The following is a 7,429-nucleotide window of genomic DNA, read 5'->3' as shown; positions in this document are numbered from 1 at the left end:
ACCACAGAGATTGCATTTACGATAGCTGCCTCCCCCGGCCCTCCGTGCCCAACAACTGCACAGGAGTTAGAAATCCAACAGTTGCAGCTTTTCTGAGGACAAGACATTAAAATTTTTATTTATAACTTATCAAAATATATGGAAAAGTTTATACCCAATACCAAGTCTCTTTTTACAATAGATAGGCCAGAATAATAATAATAATAATAATAATAATAATAATAATAATAATAATAATAATAATAATTATTATTATTATTATTATTATTATTATTATTATTATTATTATTTATACCCCGCCCATCAGGCTGGGTTTCCCAGCATTTTAAAATGCTTTAAAAATCTAACCTAAAAGAACAATGGCAAGAGAAGCTGATGAACTATGCAGAACTGGCAAAAATGACAGACACACTAAGATAACAGTGACTTTGAAAAAGAATGGGAACCATTTATATTATACTTGCAGAAACAAAGAAAGTCTATAGACTTGACGGCAGGATTTAAATAAACATTCACATTATTAGTATTAGAAAATGTGTGGCAGATAGAGAAATAATATGATGTATCCATTGTTATTTTTATGTTTCTAGGTTTGGGGTTATTGTATAAATACGTTATTAGTAGTTTTTTCCTTTTAGGAGGTAGCAAAGTGGATGAAAGGAGAAACAGACCAGAAGCGGAAGTTGAGGGGAGCCTAGGAGGGGAGGGAGAAAGGAATGCATTGTAAATGTTAGGAATATGAGATGTATGTAATGAATGAAAAAGAAAAATGAATAATTTTTTTTAAAAAATAAAAAATATATAAAAATCTAACCTAAAAAGAAACAGGAGCAAAGAGAAGGGGAAAGTGGGGTGGGGAGAGAAACAAAAAGAAAAGAGAAAATCAGATAATAACACAATGTAAATTTTAACCCTTTAGTCCACATACATTTCCACTATTCCATCGGAAACCTTTCTGATGATGAATCAAGGTTGACAGCTTCACCTGTTGAATTTTTGCTTGCACAAGAGCTCAGAGAGAGACTTTTAGCTACCTCACTAGTGCACTGGGAGCAGACATACTTCTTGACTCCAGCCTCTCCCCCACCCACAAATACATGCATCATCATAGCCATATATACCCTGAATCAACCTAATAGGGCAGCTTTACCCAGCCTTATGCCTTCCCAATGTTTGGGACTCCAACTCCCATCAGCCTCTGCTAGCATGGCCAATGGACAGGGCTGATGGGAGTCGGAGTACAAAACTTCCCACCAGGGATGTCTGGTCCAAGGATCACGCCAGCAATATTGATGGCGTTCAGCAACCCAGTTGGGAAACCTGGCAAACTCGTGTGCAGTTCATCATGCTGACTACATTGGAGTAAAATGCCCTCCAGGTGTTTTTTTGGGAGCAAGGTGATTAAAATATAATTAGCCAGTGAGATGACAAGAGGATGAGTGGAAGGCAGGGAGGAATCTCAGCGTAACCTGAAAAGCAGCTTTGAGGGGTGGTTGTGATAGTTCAGCTCTGTGATGCATCATTTGGGCTAATTTAGGCAGGCAGGGGATATGACCCCTCACACGACCGCTGTGCTTTTCAGTGCGCCCCACCTATAAACCATGAATGGGAGAAGAGAATATGCCAATCTCAGGTTCTCTCCGTTTCTCATTTTCCAAATCTTAAATTTAGTTCTCCATATTTCCACATCAGTTTGCAATTTTGTTTATTTTTAAGGTCCTCGTGAAAATTCGCCAGCGTTTCAGTGCAAATTTCTGGTAATGGACACATCTTTGTAGAGTAGTACCTCAGGTTACAGATGCTTCAGGTTACAGACGCTTCAGGTTACAGACTCCGCTAACCCAGAAATAGTACCTCGGGTTAAGAACTTTGCTTCAGGATGAGAACAGAAATTGTGCTCTGGCGGCGCGGCGGCAGCAGGAGACCCCATTAGCTAAAGTGGTACCTCAGGTTAAGAACAGTTTTAGGTTAAGAACGGATCTCCAGAATGAATTGAGTTCTTAACCAGAGGTACCACTGTATGCAATTTTGCCTGATGCACACATTTCCCCAAAGCGATACCCACTAACACAATGTATTTTTGTATGTTACTTTTACTCATATATGAACCATGCATTCCTCTAGCACAGGGGTCAGCAAACTTTTTCAGCAGGGAGCCAGTCCATTGTCCCTCAGACCTTGTACGTAGCCAGACTATATTTTTTTGGGGGGGGGATGAACGAATTCCTATGCCCCACAAATAACCCAGAGATGCATTTTAAATAAAAGGACACATTCTACTCAAGTAAAAACACACTGATTCCTGGACCGTCCACAGGCTGGATTTAGAAGGTGATTCGGCTGGATCCAGCCCTGGACCTTAGTTTGCCTACCCATGCTCTGGCACAGCCTTTCTCAACCTGTGGGTCCCCAGATGTTGTTGGACTACAACTCCCATCACCCCTAGCTAGCAAGGCCAGAGCTCAAGGATGATGGGAGTTGTAGTCCAACAACATCTGGGGACCCACAGGTTGAGAACTGCTGCTCTAGCACATGCATTTCTGTACATACTTATTGGCTGGGAAACGGTTTTGCAAAATTCACATTACAGTGGTGCCTCGCAAGACGAAATTAATTCATTCTGCGAGTTTTTTCGTCTAGTGAATTTTTCGTCTTGCGAAGCACAAAATCCCATAGGAATGCATTGAAAATCAATTAATGCGTTCGTATGGTAAAAAAAAGTCCAAACAAAGCCAAATTTGGTACAACAAGAGTTGATTAACTGCTCTTTAAAGTCACACATACTGTAAAGAGCATTTCAAAAATTGAAGGAACAATAAATAAAGTTTCTAAACATGACAGAAAAACATTTAAAAATCAACGAAGTGTACAGTACATTTTCTAAGACTCTGGGGGACCACTCGAAGAAGGTTCCTCTTCCACTCTTTGCTTCTTGCTGAAGAACTTGTCCATGGTCTGCTGCTTCATCCGCCTTTTCGGCACCTCCCTGAAAGGCGACATGACCCTCGTATCAAAAGAGTTCGCGAGGTCATGTACCACGTGCTTGTCAGGGTGGTGCCGCTCTGCAAAAGCCTGCACATCCTTCCACTTCATGCAAATGTCCCTCAGTTCTTTGGAGGACAGCCGTTCCTCAGTTGCTTCCTCCTCTTCCAGCGAGGCCTGCTCCTGCGCAGCCTCTGCCTGCAGTTCAACCAGCTCCTGGGTGGTCAGCTCGTGGTCGTGCTCCTCCACCAGCTCGCTGACGTCCTCCTCTGTGACCTCCAGGCCCATGGTCCTCCCCAAGGCAATAATGTCCTGCACCACTGTTGACTCTGGTGCATCAGAGACACTTGGTGCCACACAGTCCGGCCACAGGCTGCGCCAAGCGAAATTCAAATTTCTCTGGCTGATCCCGTTCCAGGCCATGGTGATCATCTTCAAGCAGGTGACGATGTCGAAGTGGCCCTTCCAGAATTCCCGCAGGGTGATGGTGGTGCAATCAGTCACCTCGAAGCATCGCCTGAAAAGCTCCTTGGTGTAGAGTTTTTTGAAATTGGCGATGACCTGCTGATCCATCGGCTGGAGCAGTGGCGTGGTGTTAGGCGGCAGGAACATGATGCTGATGAAGCTGAACTCCTCCAACAAGTCCTCCTCAAGGCCTTTAGGATGAGCAGGAGCATTGTCCATCAGAAGCAAAGCCTTCAGCGGCAGGTCATTGTCCAGCAGGTACTGTTTGACAGCAGGGCCAAAAGCAAGATTGACCCAGTCCACAAACAGCACACGTGTGACCCAAGCCTTGCTGTTGGATCGCCACATGACACTCAGCTGCTCCTTGTCGACCTTGTGTTTCTTGAAGGCCCGTGGGTTCTCCGAGTGGTACACCAGCAGGGGCTTGATCTTCAGGTCGCCGCTTGCGTTGGCACAGAAGAGCAGGGTCAGACGGTCCTTCATGGGCTTGTGGCCAGGCAATTTGGCCTCCTCCTGTGTGATGAAAGTCCTTTTGGGCATCCTCTTCCAAAACAGCCCGGTCTCGTCGCAGTTGAAGACCTGCTGTGGAACGTAGCCCTCCGTCTTCACAGCCTCCAGGAACTCCGCTGCAAAGTCTTCAGCCGCAGGAACATCAGAACTGGCAGCCTCTCCATGCCTGACCACGCTGTGGATTCCAGATCTTGCCTTGAACCAGTCAAACCAACCTCTGCTTGCCTTGAAGACTTCTGGCTCGCCTGAGGTTCCTGGCTGTTCCCGGACGAGGTCTGCGTGCAAGGCCTTGGCCTTCTCACAAATGACGGCCTCAGTCACTGTGTCCCCTGCACGCTGCTTCTCTTCTAACCAGATGAGCAGCAACTTCTCGACCTCCTCCAGAACAGCTGGGCGGTTCTTCACGATCCTGGTGACTCCCTTGGCTGCATCAGTCGCAAGGATCTTCTCCCTCATCTTCAGGATGGTCGCGATGGTCGATGGATTCTTCCCGTACTCCCTGGCGAGGTCTGTCACACGCATTCCACCGTCGTGCTTCCGGATGATCTCCTTCTTCATTTCCAGCGTCACCTTCTCCTTCTTCCTCTCGCCGGCCTCTGCAGCAGCAGTCTTCTTGGGTCCCATGGCAGCACAGCTCCTACCTTCGCAAACTCAGGGGAAAAAAAGAATCAGTGCTTCACATCCAAAAAATTCAAAAGCACCCAGCCACCCACCACACAGAAATTCAAACACAGAACCAAGTCCTTGAATTCCAAATACCCCAACCCAAAATCCAAAACCCCCCCAAAAAGTTTTAAAAGTTTAACTTACCAAATGGCTGCAGAAGAAGTTTTGGAAAACCTTCAAATATCAGCAGTCTTCTAAAACCTCAAATGGCTGCAAAAGAAGTTTTGGAAAAGCTTCAAAAATCACCAAAGTCTTCAAAAACCTCAACTGTTCCCCCAGCACCCACCCACCACACAGAAATTGCAAACCCCTCCCCAACTGTTCCCCCAGCCCCTCCCCAACTGTTGCAAAGCCCTCCTCAACTGTTCCCCCAGCCAGCCACCGCACAGAAATTCAAATCCAGAATTTTTTTTCCAAAAAAACCACATGGCCCAATGGTCACAGAAAATCATAAAAATGCAGAAAAAAACCCACACAAGCTCCCAGATTCTTGCAAACCCCTCCTCAACTGTTCCCCCAGCCAGCCAACACACAGAAATCCAAATCCAGATTTTTTTTTAAAAAAACAGCAGAGTGGCCCAATGGTCACAAAAAAATCAGAAAAATGCAGAAAAAAACCACACAAGCTCCCAGATTCTTGCAAACCCCTTCCCAACACCAAGTCCTTGAATTCCAAACACCCCAACCCAAAATCCAAAACCCCCCAAAAAAGTTTTAAAAGTTTAACTTACCAAATGGCTGCAAAAGAAGTTTTGGAAAATCTTCAAAAATCAGCAAAGTGTTCAAAAACCTCAAAAAAGGCTACCACACCGCGTGCTATGTGTTGCTCCTCAAAGTCAAGTCACAACTGCACCTCTTCAAGCAAAACCCTGGGTATTAATACCCTGGGTATTAACGGTTTTACGAAAAAGGAAACAAACTTGCAAGACGTTTTCATCTTGCGAAGCAAGCCCATAGGGAAATTCGTCTTGCGAAGCACATCGAAAAACGAAAAACTCTTTCGTCTAGCGAGTTTTTCGTCTTACGAGGCATTCGTCTTGCAGGGCACCACTGTAGGGTGAATTTTGAAGGATCGCTGTGTTCCAGTTTTTGCATCACAGGTGGTGCAAATTTGGTGGGTTTGCCTTCAAATGCAAACTGAATGGAATTTCTCCCCTGTTCCTCCCTCACAATCACATCCACATCACACATGTGAAGCCCTCTTAAATCATTCAACAGTAATGAGTTCCTCCAAAGAATCCTGCGAATCCTAGTGTAGGGTGCTGAGACTCCTTCGTAGAGCTACAATTCCCAGCACCCTGAACAAGCTACAATTCCCAGGATTTTGAGTGGAAGCCATGAGTGTTCATGTGGTATTAAGGTAAAGGTAAAGGGACCCCTGACCATTAGGTCCAGTCATGGCCGACTCTGGGGTTGCAGCACCCATCTCGCTTTACTGGCCGAGGGAGCCGGCGTACAGCTTCCGGGTCATGTGGCCAGCAGGACTAAGCCGCTTCTGGCGAACCAGAGCAGCGCACGGAAACGCCATTCACCTTCCCGCCGGAGTGGTACCTATTTATCTACTTGCACTTGGACGTGCTTTTGAACTGCTAGGTTGGCAGGAGCATTAGAATACTTTAAATGCATGATGTGGATGTGACCGTAAAGTGGCTAAATGATTTCATGATGCAGTCTAGGACTAGGAGTGGAGTTTCTGCAAGTTCTTCTTTGCACAGGAGGTGAGAATTCAGGTTTCCGTGTGCCGACCACAATTGCAAGACCAGAGTTTCCTCAAACTTCCTGTTTCACAAAGGAGAGGCATTACACATCATCTGGTCTGGGAAGAAGCTTGCTTGCCAAACTCAGCTGATTTTCTCCGCTGGCCCCCTTCACCCTACTTGGCTGTTAGCCATGGGTTGGAATAGTAAACCCAGAACCAGGAATATGACAAGGGATGAGTCAGCCTGTCAATCTCTTTCTCATTTTTCCAATCATAAATTCAGTTCTTCATATTTCCCCACCAGATTGTAATTTTTTAAAAAGTGCTCTTGAACATTTGCCAGCATTTTAGAGTGAATTTATCCTAATATACACATTTTTGGTATGCAATTTTGTCCAAGAGGCATGTTTCTGTAAAGCATAACCCTAATGTAATGCAATTTTGTATGTAACATTCACTAATATACGCATTTACACGCACATTTTCCTCTAACGCACACCTTTGTGCACACATCATTTGGCCAGAGAATTGCATCGCAACCTTGGGGTAAGTCCAGATTTCGAAGGATAGTTGCGTTTCGGTTCATATATTGTTTTGGAATGTGTGACTTGGATTGGTTTCCATTAACATTTGGCCCAAATCAGATTTTGCCACCACCTGTAGGGCACACCTTGGCATACAACCCCTCAAGTGCTTGTGAATTTTTTTTATTTATTTTTTTTAGGTGGTTGTGGGCAAAGCCCAAAGAGGCCAATAAGGATATAAGACAAGGCCTTCTGGAGCAGGCCCATGGCCCATCTAGTCCACTATGCTGGTGAATACTTAAGGTTCCCAACCCCTATAAAGGTAAAGGTAAAGGGACCCCTGACCATTGGGTCCAGTCGTGACCGACTCTAGGGTTGCGGCACAGGGAGCCAGCGTACAGCTTCCAGGTCATGTGGCCAGCATGACTAAGCCACTTCTGGTCGAACCAGAGCAGCGCACGGAAACACCGTTTACCTTCCCGCCTATTTATCTACTTGCACTTTGATGTGCTTTCGAACTGCTAGGTGGGCAGGAGCAGGGACCGAGCAATGGGAACTCACCCTGTCGTGGGGTTTCGAACTG

Source organism: Podarcis filfolensis (assembly GCF_964270895.1).
Source record: "Podarcis filfolensis genome assembly, chromosome: 14".
Classification (NCBI taxonomy): Eukaryota; Metazoa; Chordata; class Lepidosauria; order Squamata; family Lacertidae; genus Podarcis; species Podarcis filfolensis.
Note: the sequence above shows the minus strand (reverse complement) of the source record.